At 39.9% G+C, this 18764-nt stretch overlaps 1 protein-coding gene across 9 annotated transcripts in view; it reads left to right on the plus strand.

The window, feature by feature from the left end:
* The window catches only part of LOC125935421 (zinc finger protein 474), a 62482-nt gene that overhangs the window by 1142 nt on the left and 42576 nt on the right, over positions 1 to 18764 (plus strand). The window lies entirely within an intron of this gene.

Below are 18764 nucleotides of genomic sequence, written 5' to 3' on the forward strand. Positions count from 1 at the left end.
GGGCTGATGGCTCGGAGCCTGGAGCCTGCTTCCGATTCTGTGTCTCCCTCTCTCTCTGCCCCTCCCCCGTTCATGCTCTGTCTCTCTCTGTCCCAAAAATAAAAAATTAAAAACGTTGAAAAAAAAGATTCCTCTTTAAAAAAAAAAGAAATAGGACATTTCTATCCTCAGAAAGTTTCTTCATATCCTTTCCAGTCAATCATCTTTCTGTGAGCACCCATGTTCTGATATCTATCATTAGAGAATGATTGGCTATCCATGAACTTCATATGAATAGACTCACACAGAGTGTATTCTTGAATCTAACTTCTTTGACTCAGCGGAATGTTTTCGAGATCATCCCATATTTCTATGTGTATTACTGGTTCAATTCTTTTTATAGGGGAGTGTTAATACATTATAGGATTATTCCACATTTGTTTACCTATTCTCCTATTCGTTAATATTTGGCTTATTTCTAGCTTGGGTTTCCTATAACTAAAGTTGCTTATATCCATTCTCGCACAAGTGTTTTGGTAGACATATTCTCCTGTTTCTTAGGTTCAGACCTAGGATAGAAATTGAAGGTAGATGTATGTTTAACTTTATAATGGGGAAATGATATGTCGCTATGGTTATCATTTGCGTTTCCCCGACTAATGAAGCTGAGCATTTTTACGTGAGCTTGATTGGAGACTGGTATTTTGCTTTTATTAAGTTCACATTCTTTGTTCCTTTTAGAGACTTCCTTTCTTGTTTATACCATCTTTACCAATGTGTAACTATGTGTAACTCACATCCAGTAATATGTGCACATTTTAAGTACACAGTTTGAGGAGTTGTGACAAATGATTACATCCATCCACCCACCAATTATATCAGTATGAGAACACGTCCATTAATGTTTGTAGTGCAGTCTCCACCCACCCATCTGTCTACCTGCGAGCAATCACCAATCTATTTTCTGCCACTTGCAGATCAGCTTTGCCCGTTCTAGGGTTTCATGTAATATTTTAGGGTAATATTATAGGGTAATATTGCAGGGTAATACTCTGCTGTGTGAATATTCCATAATTTGTTTACTTGCTTACCTGTCGACATACACTTGTGTGGTTTCTTAAATTTTTCACCATTAAGAGCAGAAGCTGCTTTAAACATTTGTACATGTCTTTTGTGGACATATGTTTTCACTTCTCTTGGGTAATTATTTAGGGACAAATGTCCATGTCAGTAAGTGGGTGTAGGCTCAACTTTGTGAGATTCTGCCAAACTGTTCTCCAGAGTCTTTATGTATTTCACAAGCCCTCCCAAGCATGTAAGGGAGTTCTGGTATTTCTGTATACCACTAACACTAACACTTAGTGTTAGCAACCTTTCTAATTTTAGCCATCCTATTGTGTAGTATTTCTGGTTTTAGTTTGCATTTTGCTAATGACTGACAGTTAATGATGTTGAATTTTACTTCATGAGCGTATGGACTATTTATACTTTTTCTGTTGTGCAGAGTTTGTTCAAAGCTTTCGCCCATTTTTAAAAATTGGGTTGTTTGAAATTTGTTCATAGATACATGTACATATATTATGTACGTGTGTGTATATATATCATATATATGTGATATAAATCCTTTTCAAATATATGTCTCATAAACATTTCTTTCCAATCTGTAGCTTGGCTTTTAACTTTCTTAATGGTGGTTTTTAAAGAGCAGAAGTTTCTAATTTATATGAAAGAAAATTTTGAATGCTTTTTCTTTTAAGTTCAGTGCTCTTCTATGTTTTGTCTAAGAAATCTTTGTATCTATCGAGGTCATGAAGATATTCTCCTAATTGCTTTCTTCTAGAAGCTTTATAGCTTTTATACTTGTACGTTTTATATATTATAATTTTTATATTTAGTTCTCTGAGCCATTTTGATTTAAGTTTCATGTGTGGTGAAAGTAAAGAGCTGATATTAGCTTTTCCCTGACATGTATCCAAATATTCCACCACCTTTTGTTTAAAAGATTTTCCTCCCTCCATAAATTGCCTTAGCATCTTTGTCAAAAATCAATTGACTGCATATGTGAACCAACCATATATTTATCGACTCTCTTCTGTTACATGAGCCCATTTATCTGTCTTTATTGGCATTGTTAATTTTTAATAAGCCAGCTCCTCTTGGCTTATAAGCAGTGCAGCACATACTAAAAACAAATATACAAGTGGAGTCCTTCCATGACTTCTTGCCAGTGGAACTATGCGCAGGAGTTTGAATTAGGTTAGACATTTTTTTTCTTGCATGCTGTAGAAATGTTTCCCTTGGAAATAATCTGATTTTAAGTGATTCTTTAAGAAAAAAAAAAATATCCAGTCAGAAATGTATTCAAGAATGATAATCCCAGACAAATATAGATTTTTTTTCCAATGCATTTATACCAAATGATACATGACCTTAATTTTCATTCATTCATTCAATAATTTGTTGAGTGTCTACTATATTCCAGGCACTGTTTTGGACAAGAAAAGATGGAAGGAGAATATTTGATAAGTTCATAAGTTTTGCAAGGAAGTATTATTTATAATCTCCACTCTATTGCCTATTTAACAGCATATTTATAATTATAATTACAGAGAAAAAAATCTTTGGTGAAATAAACATCAGATTAAATGTCTTCATACATTCCTATGAATTGACAGAAAAGTATCAACACTCAAGTGTTTACAAAGGTACATCATTTCCTCAGGTTTTCCAGATGTGCTGTCACTGTCAAAATATATCCATTCCTCTGAGCCTCAGATTGTAAGCTCTCTTTCTGTCATTTGCATTTTTCAGCTTATTTTAGAATTAGAATTTCATATATGATTTCTAAGAGAGATTTCTTTGCAGACTGGACCTTAATACAGCTCTATGTAATATCATCTAAATAATTTCCCCAGCTTCTCTGGTGAATGAAAGATTTTCAAGAATATATGCAATTCTAAAAAACAAAGCAAAACAAAACAAAACTGTAAGTAGTGAAGAATGCAAACAGTTCCAGAACACCCTTCCTGAGGAAGCAGGTGATGATTCCTGTGGAGTCTTTTTTTTTTTTTAATGTTTATTTTCATGAGAGTCAGAGAGAGACAGTGTGTGAGCAGGGGACGGACAGAGAGAGGGAGACACAGAATCCAAAGCAGGCTCCAGGTTCCGAGCTGTCAGCACAGAGCCCAACGTGGGGCTCGAACTCACAAGCTGTGAGATCATGACCTGAGCCGAAGTCGGTCACCCAACCAACTGATCCACCCAGGCGACCCTCCTGTGGAGTCTTAAAAACACAGCAGCATTTCCTACATATCATAGCGTACAAGTATGGCACTACACATAACACACACCATGTTGGGGCAGCAGGGAGGGAGAATGTACGGGAAGCAAGCTCTTGAGAGGTGGAAAGCAATGGCAAGCTGCAAATAGAACGTCCAGAGTGCAGTGTGGGCGAGAGGTTTTTTTGAGAGAAGATGCTACAAGGAGTCTGATGCAGTCCTACACAAGCAGAACTTGGTAGAGTTCTGGCTGCACTGAGTGCTCTTTTGTGAATTCACACTGATTCATGGTTGGATGTTTCACTGTTAAAATAAAATGGAGTCTCATTTGTATGCTCTAATTCAGGAGTGCTCAAACTTTTCCTATTAAATGCCCAGATAGTAAATAATTTAGGCCTTTTAGGCCATATGCTCTGCAGTTGTGGGGCAAACAGAGCCAAAGTTAAACACGTAAATGAATAAGCATGACTCTGGTCCAGTAAACCCTTATTTACAAAAAGAAGTAGACAGCTGGCCAAATTTGGCTAGTGAGCTGTAGTTTTCTGACCCTTGTCTAATCTTCATTTCTGATGAAATACCTTCCAATTTCATACATTGGCCTTTAAAGGCCTCTGGCTTTTAAACAGTTGGCTTTGGAATTTTTCTTCCTCTGAGTGCCCCATAGTCTATAGTTCTCTTCTAAAGAAATATGACTTCCAAGGAGAATAATTAAAGTTTGAAAGTCATCTGCACTCAGAATGCATGTGATCAAGAGAGACCACATATAAATGAGCTCAGCTCAGGAAAGCCAAATTGTCAGATCTTTCTTCAGCTTTCTGCCTAATCGTACAGCACCCAGTGCCTGATCTCGCTAGTCATATATCAGCTCTATCTATCTATCTACCTATCTATCTATCTATCTATGTATCTGTCTGTCTCCATTCGTGGGGGAAGATCCGAGCCATCGATGTTGTTGCTCATTAGTTAAGAAATAGTCTTTGCCATGAGGGCTTGGTCCAGCACATAGTCCTTGGCTTGATTCTCATTTCCCTTGGATTCGGTAGAGTTATACTTCTAAAGCTAGAATACCAATTCCTAATTCCTTGAGGATTACAAGGAACAAGGTTTAGAGGCCCAGGTATCTCCAAGACTTGAGAGAATACCACAAAGCTGGCTATTAGCCCTTCCTTTCCAAAGTTCCTGTTAATTGTATTTTCACCCCTCTATTTAAATAGGTTTGTTTCTGTTTAAAATTTTATTTTAAAGTTTTAATATAAAATCAAGCTAATTTCATTCAGCTCGTTCAGCATTCAGTTTATTTGGTTGGCACCTACTACGTGCCTAGCGCTAGGAATATAACTGTGTAGGGAGAAAACAAGTCCCTAATGTCTTGGAGTTTACATTCAAGTGAAGGAGACAAATACTATACAAGTAAATAAGACAAAAATATAGTAAGTGCTGTGAAGAAAATAAAGAACAATGTCACTATGGTGGTATCTGTGTCGAAAATGGGGGCAGAGGTACATGTGTGCATGCGTGTGTATTCTGTGTGTATGTATATGCATGTATGTGCTCATGTGTATCTCTGCATGTAGGGGGGGTGTGCGTGTGTGTGTCAGTATGTGTGTTTGAGAAAGAGAAAAATTATTGGAAAAGGTGTAGTCAGGAAGGATCTCTTTGTTTTTTTGTTTTGTTTTTACTTAAATTTTTAAAAATGTTTATTTATATTTGAGAGAGAGAGAGAGAGAGACAGAGGATGAGTGGGGGAGGGGCAGAGAGAGAGGGAGACACAGTATCTGAAGCAGGCTCCAGGCTCTGAGCTGTCAGCCCAGAGCCCAATGCAGGGCTTGAACTCCCGAATCACAAGATCATGCCCTAAGCCAAAGTTAGACGCTTAACCAACTGAGCCACCCAGGCGCCCCTGTTTTTCTTTTAAGTTTATTTATTTTTAAAAGAGAAAGACAGCATGCGAGAAAGGCAGGGGCAGAGAGAGGGGAACAGAGGATCTGAAGCAGGCTCTGCAATGACAGCAGAGAGCCCGATGCGGGGCTTGAACAAATGACCTGAGCCAAAGTTGATGCTTACCTGACTGAGCCACCCAAGTGCCTCAGGAAGGATCTCTTTGAATTGACAATATGTAAATAGAGAAAATGTGAGAAAACTTTACAAAGAACTGGGGGAAGATTCCAGACATTTGCACGAGGATGTGCAATGCCCCTTTCCAATCCCTCCCCTAACCTACCCTGGATTGAGAAGGAGTTTGGATCCTTTGAGCACCTGAAAGGTGAGCATGGATAAAGCCAGCACTGGCAGGAGAGAGTAAAGAGAGACCAATCAGAGACTTCAAGAACAACCAGGTCACAGAGCGTCTTCGTGGCCAAGAGTTTGGAATTTGTCTTGAGAGTAGTGGGACAACCATGGAACATTCAATCTAGAGAGGTTTAGGATCTGTTTTGTGATTTAAGGAGTCGGATATGACTGTTCTGAAAAATAGAAGCACAGGGTGGTTGTTCACCAACTACCGCTGTTCACCAACTACTGACGCATTGCCACTGAGGCACATCTGTTCACCTGTCTGGCAGTGAACTTAATACCTAGCCATATCGACGAGAGATGTGGAAATGTTTCCATGTGAATTAATATAATCTCACAAGGGGTTATCCAGTATCCAAGGGGTAGAACTTTGATGTGACACTGGTGTAAAAGAATGTAGGAAAGGAGGTGCATGAAGATGCAAAAGGCAGAGAGAGACAATAGGAGGCAAGAAAGTGAGCAGGAAGTGTAAGAAGATGAGCAGAGTGGGAAACGATGTTTATTTTTCTGCCAAATCATTATTAGACGATCATACGGGGAATAAAGAAATGCTAAATGTTGTTCTAGTGTCTACTAAGGTCGTGCCTTTTACCCTTCCTCTTGCTCTCTTCTCCCCGACCCCTTATAGCCCACACAAGTCCACACTAAGATCGAGAACCTAGTTGGAGAGCTGGGGCAAAGGAAAACACCCTCGTGATCATTTCAGCCTGAACTCCCCACCACTGGGACTTCCTCCAATGCAAAAGATACAATCAAAGGTTATTTTAGTAGAATTACTGTGAAATGAACAAAGAACAAACTGAGAAGTAATGAGGATGGGAGAAGAAATAAACAATTGGAGATGGAGTCAGAATTCAATTTCCAGCCAATAATTGTCCTTATTAGTACCATCTGACCTGATTACAGTCCAGCATATCATTACCAAATAAGTGTTAGATGGATCCTGGCATGGATTCATTGCTAAGTGAAGATTCTGACAGTGATTCTCAATATATTCTCTGACCTAGAAAGAATATGTGTAGAGATGTGTGTGCGCGTGTGTGTGTGTGTGTGTCTATGTTCTTGTGTGTGAGCATTTGGAAGCACAGTGCTCAGTGACGTGATAATAAATATAGCTAATAAAATTCCAACCTCTTGCTAAACAAGTATATATATTCATTGGAAGGACAGAAATATGTATATTTAATTTGTGAAAAACTATTTACATTATGGATCATTTGAAAATCATAAATGTGTAATAAGAAATTAATGTTTACATTACTTGAATCATTTCATGGCATTTTCCCTCAAAAATACCAAATGATTATGCAACATTAGAGTAAGATAAATCTTGGATTGCTTTACCTACTCAGTTCCAAGCGAACCATCCTATATATGAAACACATGACATTTTGATCAACAAAAATTAAAACCATATTTTCCTCTTCATAGCCTGTTTCCTATGTCAAATACTATGTCAAGTGGAGTTTAATTATTTTAGCTATTACCATATTTCTGGGGAACAAGAAATTTCCAAATAAATTTTCAACAGAGACTCCCAGGAGAAGCTTATTGATAAGTAGCATTGGAATACTGTTCCAGCTAAAATTACTTAACTGGACACTGTCCATTGCTTTCCTAAATAAAATAAGGTCTTTTGTGATTCATCAACAATTTAATTATCTTTAATGTGATGGCATCTATTTCAATGTTAATTTTATAACTGGAATTTTATAACTAACCAAAAAGGACCAAGATTTATAGCCTAAAATCGTCATTATTCTGCATGATGTACACAGGACAGGTTCTAAATCTCTGCATCTTCACATATTGACTCCATAGCATCTTGAGATAAGTCAGCCTGTTCTATCTTTTTGTATAAATGTGGTCTATAAGATCTTAGTATTTGAAAAGTCAGAAAACTAGGAACACTATGGAATGAACAAATAAATGAAAACCAGCTTAAAACATTTAAATGGAAGCTTCTAGGAAGAACAGTGGTGGGGGGTGGGGGTGGGCGGTAAGTAAAGCACTGAGAAATTGCCAAAGCTCACTGAAAGCAAATGGGGATTTGGCTAAGTACATCCCAGCTGCACTTGCCCATCCTGAGATCCAGGGTAACAACATAGTTCTCAAGACAGAGAAAAAGGGAAAAGCTTTTTAGATAAAAAGCTTAGAAGGCACATGACAAATTTGCCTAATTTGTCTTTTTAGTGGAATAGCCTTTCTGGAGAGCACTTCTGGGCATGCAAAGTCAGGAAAGGGAAAAGAGGAGAGACTAAGAGGATCTTCATGATGTCTCTTAATGGTCTCCCATGGACGGAAGCTGATGGAGTTCTCTGATGGAGTTCTCCTGGGAGCTGGGGTAACCACAGCCATCACAGAAAACCCATATAGGGAAAGAGCTCTCCTAGACCCTAGGACTAGGGACCCTATGCTTGGTCTATCCATTCTGTAGGAAGAGAGGAGAATGACATGATTTAAATAATACTGTAGGACTAGTGCAATAGTTTTGTCCTTGAGGGAAAAGCCAAGACCATCAGCGGTCTTGTTGAGCCTCCGATGACCTCCAGACTTCTTACTTTGATAAAAAGATATGCGTCTTTTTCTTTAAGTGACTGACGGGAGTAGGATTTTCTTTATGTTCAGCGATGTTAAATCTTTTTTTTTTTTTTAATTTACTTATTTTGAGAGAGACAGAGCTCAAGCAAGGGAGGGGCAGAGAGAGAGTGAGCGAGAAAGAGAATTCCAACAGAGCAGACTCAGCACTGTTCGCACAGAGCCTGCTGTGGGGCTCGAACTCACAAAACTGAGATTGTGACCTGAGCTGAAATCTAGAGTCAGACACTTAACCGACTGAGCCACCCAGGTACCACTGACATAAGATCTTAACCATACATAATCAAAGTAAACATACAGTAAAAATTAGCCTAATTCATGGCTGGAAGGGTAGGGCTATTTTGAAATATCTCTAATGAATAATGTGTTATTGGTGGTGGTGGTGATGGGAACACAAAAATTATGTCACAAAATATCTGTTCTGGAGTCTACTGCCAGAGGCAGCATTCTGCGCTGAATGAATTATTAAATAAATCCAGGTCCAGGCAGGCCTTCTTACCACATCCAAGTGCCTGAGACAGTGGTGCATTTATTAGAAGGACACATGTGCTTGGAAATACAGAAGAATCTAACAACTAGGCCGCAGGAAGCACAAGACCTACCTGTTCCAGGGGACTTACTAGCCAGAGAGTTGAGTAGAATCTGTTCTCTGGCCCAGACACCAAAATAATTAGTAGGCAATTTTTCATAAAGTTTCAGAATTCTAGAGGAAAATCGAAGGAACTTCTCAACCAAGCTCTTTTGATTTCTGCTGAGTAGAGTGATATTTCCCCATTGGGTGTTCAGCTTGATGTTCATCTGGTCTCTTTCTTGAATTGTTGAAAAGTCTGAGGAGAACTAGAGACCATAGCCTGCTTCTCTTTTTAAGAAAGGTGGAGAGAGAGGCCTGTCCACAGTCGGGCTCGGCAAACCAGACCTCGTCATCGCTTTTCCACCTGTGAGGTGACTGCTTCCTTTCATACCTGACATGATTGACAGGGATAACGTCTGAATGTAGTTTTCACTTCTAATTTGGAACATGGCGGCCCAAGCTTCTTCTTGTATCTGATAGGAATACCATGACGTTCCAGGAGCACAGATATTCTCTAAACGTAGAGTAAGATGTAAAGACTAAAGAACGTCACGTGTCTTCTGTGCCCACGTAGCACTGTCAGCTCCGAGTGTCCTGTCATCAGCCTGTTCCCAACTCTACTGTCTTCCACCCACAGTCACCCCTGTCCCCTTTATTCTGCCTTCCTCTTAGGTATCATTAATTTGTTGTGATATGTCACTCTCTCTCACTGACCTCTCTGCTTTAGCAACCATTACTGTTACTTTCCCCAAGAGGGGAATGTGATTGGATCCGTTCTTCTTTTCATACCACACCATTTCATAGACTTGTCAGTGTGCTTACAGATTGGCAGCTTTTTGGCCAGCACCCAGCTCTGTTCCAATCTGCCCTGATTGGGGATGGGGAGTCGAGTCACATATTTCATACTGATTTGATCTGATAATGGGAGAGAATGTGCTCCTATATTGACTTTTCAGTATTGCTTTCCTTTGCAGGATTGTAGGTTGGAAGGTCTTTGAATAAAATGTGAACACAATATGATTTGAGTTGGCCGAAGAATAGAAACTTTGGAATCCCTCAGAATATCTTAGTGAAAGGAGAATGATTTCAAAAATCTATAGTTAGTCTCCTAATTACATTTTCTCACATGCTGAGTTTATGAAAATATGGAGAAGAAGACAGGCATTAAAGCCATATGGTGACAATTATGATAACATACTTACCATCTACCACACTTCATGCTAAGCATTTTATCTTACTTTTAATCCTCACGATAACTATGGAAGGTGTTATTATCCCACTAAACATAAGATGTAGCTGAGACACTGAGAAGTTACATATCCCAAGATTCCACAACTGATAAGCATTTTGGAGCTAGATTTCAACTGGGTCTGAATTTATAGGAGGGGTACATAGAAAGTACTTTGGAGTGGAGACTAACAGAGTATTACTTGAGTCTTTGCTATAAGCTACTTTTTCTGCTTTTGTTCAGCAAATAAGACCTTACCAGTGGATTTCACAGTTAGCTTGAAGTTTTTTCCACAGATGTGATAGTGGCAAAATTAAGATCTAAATGACCAGATCCCAGGCCACACAGAAGGGTGAATGTGAACTGGTATAACACCCCAAAGAAAGATGCTCTTTGAAATAGTTTTTTTTTTCATTTTTTTAACGTTTATTTATTTATTTTGAGAGAGAGAGAGCACAAGCAGGGGAGGGGCAGAGAGAGGGAGAGAGAGAGAATCCCAACACAGAGCTGAACTCACAAACTGTGAGATCATGACCTGAGCTGAAACCAAGAGTCAGATGTTTAACCAACTGAGCCACCCAGGTGTCCTGATTCCTTCATTTTTTTAATTTCTGTCTAAATGCAGCAAAATTCTATAGCAAAAATTTGCTTTCTTGTCCAGAAGTATTTGTCAGGATTTTTAACAGAAATATTTAGACATATGTAAGCTACATAGTAACATAAGGTGGGACATGGAGGAAACTATTTGAAACAACATTAAACAGATTTTTTGAGAATTGGAGGAAACCTACAAAACTGGCTTTGTGTATTACACATAGTCTCAAATGTTAGGTGCACATCACATTCTGTAAATCAAAGCGATCTATTTTCCTACTACATGTTTGCCTTTAGAGAAAATTCTGCGATGAATCCTTTTAGGAAACTAAAGAACTTCCTTTGGGTAGTCCTTAGATATGAAGTGTTGATATTCTCCAGATTTCGTTATTCAAGATCTTTTTTCAATCGTGTGTTGCATGTGTTATAAGAAAATCTATAAAGGGTTCTCATTTCCTATAAGGCAATCAGATTTCCTGAAATTAGCTATAGTGCTTTTCATAATTTGCTTTCAAATTACCTTTCCTGTTACTTAAATCTGTTATTGATTATTTTTCCCCTCTGCCTTTTCACCCACGTCTTACTACCCATCTGCACACACACACACACACACACACACACACACACACTAATTTACCAACTCATGTATACACAACCATTTACACACACCCATCCATTCACACCTATCCACACTTCCCAACCACTCATACTCATCTAAATGCACATGTGCTCTCATATACATACCACACTTAGCAATTCATACCCGTTCACACACTCACATATGTCTCTACACTCACATCATACCTATCCATTCCTTTATCCATACACCCACATCCGTTCACTCATACCCATGTACAAACCCACACTCATTCACTCATATCTATCTACACACTCATATACACACACTCACTATCAGCTCTCCACGTTCCTGCACTCACATGCCACGTTCCCACCCACGTACAATCCCACCCATCTGCTGACACCCATCCTCACACCCCCACCAGCTAATATTCATCTACACACTCACACTCATGTACCCACTCACCCATACACACACACATCTCCTCACACCTAATTACATACCCGTCTGCTTATAGGCATACACACACTCAAACACTTCCTCCAGAAATCTTCACACGTGCCATACATATGCCTGTCCTTCCTGCCGCAAACCAAAGTCCCACAATTCTTCAAGCACATCGTACTCTTTTAGATTCCTACACCTTTGCATATGCCTCTGTCTTTGTCAGCTGGAAATGTCTTTCTGTCTTCCCTTCCTATCTAAATCCTCTCCTTCTTTCAAGAGCCAGCTCAAATGACATTGTTATTTTATGCACAAATGTTCATAGTAACTTTATTTGTAATAGGCAAACTATAATGACCCCAAATGTTCTTGAACAGGTAAAACAAATTATGGTACCTACATACCATAGAATCATACTCAGTCATTAAAAGCAGCTAATTATTGATACCTACAGCAACTTAGATAGATCTGCAGGGAATTGCCCTGAGAGAAAAAAGCCAACCCCAAAAGGTTCCATTCAGCATGATCCCATTCTAAAAAAAAAAGAAATTCTAATGTTTGTTTATTTTTGAGAGAGAGAGAGAGAGAGAGAGACAGAGTGCAAGCAGGGGAGGGTCAGAGAGAGAGGGAAACACAGAATCTAAAGCAAGTTCCAGGCTCTGAGCTGTCAGCACAGAGCCCAACATGGGGCTTGAACTCACAAACCTGAGATCATGACCTTGGCTGAAGTTGGATGTTTAACCGGCTGAGCCACTCAGGCACTTGGACTTGATCCTGTTTATAGAACATTTTTAAATGAAAAATTATAGAAATGGAGGACAGATTAGTGATGTCTAGGAGTAAGAGATGGGGACTTGGAGGGAATGGTGGGAGAGAGAGAGGTGGATATAAATTGGTAACAGGAGAGATCATATGTAATGTTGGAACTGTTCAGTATCTTGGCTGTAGGTACATATGTTCATAGGTGGTAAAATTGTATAGAGCTTAATCTACACACATGTAGTTGATGAACACAGATAAAAGTGGATTGTATCGATATCAATATTCTGGTTGAGATATTATAGTATAATTTTGTACAGTATTACCATTGGGAGAAACTGGACAAGGGCAGGAGGGATCTCTGTATTATTTCTTAAAACTGCCTGTGAATCTGTAATTATCTTAATAGAAATAGCAGTTAATAATAAAATCATCAGGGCTGCCTGGTGAGTTTGAGCCCCGTGTCGGGCTCTGGCTGACAGCTCAGAGCCTGGAGCCTGCTTCAGATTCTTTGTCTCCCTCTCTCTGACCCTCCCCCGTTCATGCTCTGTCTCTCTCTGTCTCAAGAATAAATAAACATTAAAAAAATTTTTTTAACAAAAATAAAAAATTTAAAAAAAATATATAATCATCATGTCATCTTCAGACCTAACATTAACATTAATTCTTAATATCGAGATAACAAAATACATTTTAAAGGATCACAATGTGATCAAACCAAATGGGGTGAAATGCACCTAGGAAAATGTAAACTTCTACAATTAGATTCAAATAGTCAATCACATCAATGTAGACTGAGGGAGACCTGGTTCAGCAGCAGATTATATGGCCACAACTAAGGTCTGGGGACACAAGGATAAAGCAGAGCAACGGTTGTTCACCACTGCATTAAGCAACACCTCTGAGGCTAATTTACTGAGTAGGTCTTCTTTGTAAGGAGCACACAGCCCAGAAAACATGAGGGGATGTCCCATATTTTGGGTGACTACATCATGTTACTGCAGTGCTTTTCCTGGTGTGACCCTCTTCTACCAGTAGAGAAGTTCCAAATGTGACTCAATTATTGACAAAATAGTCTCACCTCTGTATTAAAATCAAATCTACCTCTTTTTTTCTGAGCACTACAGGTGTAATGCCTGAAGTTTCAAAACCTCCCACAAAAGACCACTAGAGTCGTAAGTCAAAGCCAAGTGGCAAGGGTCGTTTATTGCAGGTTCGAACCTGGTCCTCTGCGCACTCGTCGCCGGTGACGCAAGAGGCCACGATTAGGGTTGGTATAGCGTTTTTATAGACAGAGACAAATAGCACAGGGGAGGTTTCAAATTATGAGGGGCCTGATTAGTTGATTTTAAAGTAAGGACATTTATTGTTCTCTAATTGGGCATCCTTTGTCCTTTGGCAGGAAGGCTTTGTCCGTTACTTGTGGCGGGAGGAAGAAAGGGGGAAGGGGGTAGGTGAGGAATGTGCTAAGCAAGCAGGTTTACAGAAGCGAGAAATGCCGGTTAGTTATATACAATCACTCATTCCATTACATATCAGACTACATTTAGGAAGTTTTACAGCCCATTCTACTACACAGCGGGTTACATTCAGGAAAGGCCTCACAATGCTCGTAGCAAACAGCAAGCAAAACAGACTTCTCAGCAATTGTATTTCTTATCAAAGATCCATAATAAGCAGAAAAGAGAACCTAGCTTTAAACTAAGGCAGGGCTGTCATTTGGATTCAAAGCTGTTCCTTTCACAGGCAGTATCTCCAATGTTCTTGGGCTGTTTGTATAGTATATTCCAAATTTTGTTTTTGCTTTTCTCATGTTTATGTAGTACATATACACTGGGTTTTAAATGGCTAACCCATAATGGCCATGAACTATTGATGCCATTTAATGGGGTTACACAGAAAGTGTCATTGGTGCAGCATGTTGGGGAATCCTTTTTGAGCTAGGGCTCTGTAGGGGAGGAAAAAGTTTCTCTACCTTTTTGGCTTGGTGACAGGGACTGCAAAATACACTGACAAAAGATAGGTTAACAAGATAAAAACAAAGTATATTAACATGCACATTCCACATCCACACGAGAAGACTCAGTGATGAGTAACTCTCCGGCTGGTCAGAGTTTGAAATCTATAAAGAAACTTAAAAAAGAATGATAAATTTGTGGTGAAGTGACAAGACAAAGAAAAAGGGATTTAGGCTTTTAGAGGCAACAAACTATAGGAAGGTAAATATATGGGGGAAACTAATGGAAGATACAGGCTATTTAGTGATGTTACATATCTTACTCTTGACGCTGGCCTCTAAGCTGACAAGAGTCTAGAGTTGTCTTTGATGAGTTCTGCCCTTCCTGGTTTGGAAAAGAGAGACATCTTTACAAATTTATGTCCTGCTTTAAGGCAAATAGAGGGAGGGCAGATTGCTTCCCTTATATCTGCTTCTTCCCAGTTGCCTTCACCTCAAAATAATCTATATGCCAATGTGGCATAATCTGATACCCTACAATTCACAATAGGAAATCACTGTGCAAAACAGAAATGGCTTTTCGGCTCAGAATCCAAACCGGTAGTGACCTTTCCACCTAGGAAAGGTCCAATTATTTGAGAAGACTGGTTGTGGTCCTGACAACACCATTAAAAAGAGAGAAGGGAACCCTTATCATGTACACAGCACTCCCTTAACAAGAAATGGAGCCAGTCAGCTCCATTTGAGCTGAAGAAAACAGTCAGTAAAGACTCTACCTGATATAAAAACATGCGGAGGCCAAGACAAAGAATACAGTCAAAGAGGAAGGGGGAGAACAAGCTTGGCATGTGGACAGGAAAGCTGTAGAGAATGCCAAATCTGGTAAGATTATTTCACAACCAGTCACACTGGTTGAGGGTCCTCACCAGAGGTACAAAGAGACACTGGACTCTGCTGTCTAATGTTATGTGAATATTTATGCCTTTGTTACCATAGAGTGAATTGTTTTATAATTCTCATTCTAGAGGGCCACCTGGGGCATCTTATCGTGGCCCCTGGGATGGAATCCCCCCAGGGCTGTTTCCAGTGGAGACTAGAGCTGGGTGACTCTGAACTGACTATTAAGGTTCTGGGTCATGGTGCAGGCAAAATTAGGGGGAGCAACATTTTTGCAGAAGTCTGCATTCACAATGCTGATCTCTTTCTGTTGTGGTGCTTTAGTTTTCTGTTACTGCTGTAGCAAAATACAATAAAATTAGCAGGCTAAAACAACCCACATTCACTATCTCATAGTTCCATATGTCAGAAGTCCAACAAGTGTTGCCAAGCTGTGTTCATTTTGGGGAGCCCTTTTTGGAGGCCTTGTGTCTCCTTGGTCTCCCAGCTTCTAGAGGCCACACACATTCTTTGGCCACATAGCTTCTTTTTCCCGGCTTGAAGTCAACCTTGGCCAGAAGGGGTGCTTTCTTCTTTTGTTGTCCAAACTCTTTAAGGGAAAGGATTTCCACTTTTGAGGACTTGTCTGATTATATCGGGCTTATCATTTCTAATCCTGCTTTCTCCAGAATATAATAGAATGAAAATATAAGCCACAATCTTGTAGTGGTAAGCATTGAGTCATGTCTCCAGAGCAAATTAGCAGTGGTGTCAACCATGGGACACCCTACCCAACAGCACCTTCTCTTTATTGTGTTGGATTTTTCTTCCAGACTTAACGTGGAGACAGACAGACAGTGGAAGGAATGAAAGAAAAGTAAGAAAGCACAGAAGGTGGGGAAAGAGCTTGTTGAAAACACAAGAAAGAGGAAAAATCAACATCCACAGAGTTGACTTTAAATTGAACTCTTCTTTTTACTTTTTTCTTTAAATGTTTGTTTCTTTATTTTGAGAGAGAGAGAGACAGAGAGACAGAGAGAGAATCCCAAGCAGGCTGCATGCTGTCAGTGCAGAGCCCCAAGCAGGGCTTGATCTCATGAACCTGTGAGATCATTACCTGAGCCGAAGTCAAGAGTCAGATGCTTAACTGACTGAGCCACCCAGGTAATGAGATTTTGGAATGGTGGGGATCCAGAACCGATGGCCGATAAAGAATTCTTGAGACATCTTTGGTGCAAAAAGGTGATTTTATTAAAGCACGGGGACAGGACCTGTGAGCGGAAGGAGCTGCCCTGCGGTGGTGAAGATAGACTGGTGATATGCTATGGAGCTGGGGGAGATAAAGGCAAAAGGGAGGCCCCCAGTGGGACTTTGATATGCTAAAGATGACTCCTAAGATACCTGAGCGCTTGATATTGTCAAGCTAAGGTTGTTTTCCCTCTAGTAAGGCATTTACATTATGACAGTAGGAGGTTCTTGGAGAAATATTCTACTTTGTATTTGCCTCAAGTATTTGTCAGTGGGCTGCATGTTATAAAGAAATTTAATTTTACCTGCCATTTCCTTCTTGCCTTTGTTCCCCACATCACTACAGAGGGGAGGACGACATTAGGGCTCCAGGAAACTGAATCTACAGGTTTCTGGAGATTAGGCTATTGATAAGGTTGCCTTTTTCTTGTAATTCATTAAGACATTGGTAAACTCATGGAGAATCGTGTCCTGCATAACTGTGATCTCTATCAGTTTAACCATTTGTTTTCTTTCCTTTCCTTTGTTCTTGGGCAGCCAGGAGTGCTTGAGAAATATCACAGATATCTCACAGGGAGTGGGGACAGGGGAAGGTGATAGCTTGTGCTTTGCCCTCAGCTTGCCTTATGCTCCCTCATCACAGGTGCCCCTAAATTGAACTCTTCTAATCAAATATGCTGATATTTCTGATCTTCAATGGTCTTCTTTTTGTTCACTAAAGGAAAACAAAATAAATCAGTTGATACACTGACCTTCTTACTGTCTGATAGTTACTACTGGGTGTGGGTGGAAGGAGGCTTTCAGTAAATTTTAAACCACCAACAAAAGTAAACTACAAGCTAAGAAGGTTTGCAAATAAAGAGCTGTCACCACATTTCATGATTGGCCTGGGCTCTGGGAACAGAGAGGATGGACAAGTTCCTCTTAGACACCAGGAGACGCCTTCTAGTGGTTTCCTTCAACAGGGGATATCCCATGTAAGATTCCTGAGCAATGAAAGGTTGTTGTATGAAGGGCTGAACCATCAGGGATCTCAAACCATCTGGCCTGTGAAAGAGTGCTTTGTTCATGAGTCAGAGATGTCAAATTGACCAACAATAGCTTTTTGATGACTTATTTACATAGGAGGATGGGAAATGCGGGGGGAACAGCAACAAAGAGCCCACGTTCAGAAACAGCCTTGAGCTTGTACATAAATCCCTGGGTCTCCAGAGGCATCACCAGGGAAGTCATGCTGAGCATATCAGAAAATAGAGGCGCATTCATGACACACACAGCAGAAACCCAGCCTGCCTCCTGGGCTCGGCCCTGTTTTTGACATTCTTCCCAGGGACTTTCCTCAGAAATAGCTTTGGGTGGAGAGAGCATTGACAAAGGGTGTTGATGTCTGCAATGAATGGTAATGACGATCAATTTAAGTGTCAGCCAGGCTCTGGGAGGCACCGACCTCCCGGAGGTGGGTGGTGCTAAGGCTGTTGCCTGTTGTCTGGTCAATGGGTGATGTGGTTAAGAAAAGGTTCCTCCAGGATACAGTGAAGCCCATCTCTCCTCGGCCAATCTCCCCTGGCCAAGTACCTCCCTTCAAAGCCAGCTGTGTTCTTCTTTGTGCTTATTTCCACCTGGACCCACTGAATCCAGTGACTACCCTTCTGATAATACCACTCTGTGGCTTGTAACTGTGGGCCGAAAATACCACACTGAGGTAGCACACCGAGACAATAAATCATGTACATGAAGACAGTGGGAACTCTGTGCAAACATATCACATGACAGGGGCAACGTGACACGAGCATCTAGTTGCAATTTTTAAATAATAAAATGGTATCTGTCGTTTCCCCCACTGTTTTATCATAATACATCAACTTGAGACCCTTGATGGATATCTGATATCTCATTCTAGGTTGAGAAGGAATTGCCATGCCATTCTTAAACATTTTCAGTTCAAACTAATTTATAGGTGGTACTTGACAAAAAGGCCAGTTTGTCAGAAAGAAAAAGTGTGCCAGATTCTGTAATCCGCACAAGGAAGCATAATTCTCTTAGGACATATTTCCAGCCCAAATCTTGGAAATCCAGCAATATATTGTTAATGGCTTGTTGATGTTCTTTTGACTGATTCTTTCTTTAGATTAATAACTGAAGCCATCCAACATTCTTCATCTGAGGAATCATTTAATGGTAAATCAAGAATCGTTGGCTTAAGCAGAAGAGTAGCTCTTATTATATCAATGGTAACTAAATAATTATGGGAATGCCTCCAAAAAGTTCAGATGGTCTCCAAACACATTTATTGCCTGTTTGTGTTTTTCTTTCTTTCTTTCTTTCTTTCTTTCTTTCTTTCTTTCTTTCTTTCTTTCTTT

The sequence above is a fragment of the Panthera uncia genome (genome assembly GCF_023721935.1).
Source record: "Panthera uncia isolate 11264 chromosome A1 unlocalized genomic scaffold, Puncia_PCG_1.0 HiC_scaffold_17, whole genome shotgun sequence".
Classification (NCBI taxonomy): domain Eukaryota; kingdom Metazoa; phylum Chordata; class Mammalia; order Carnivora; family Felidae; genus Panthera; species Panthera uncia.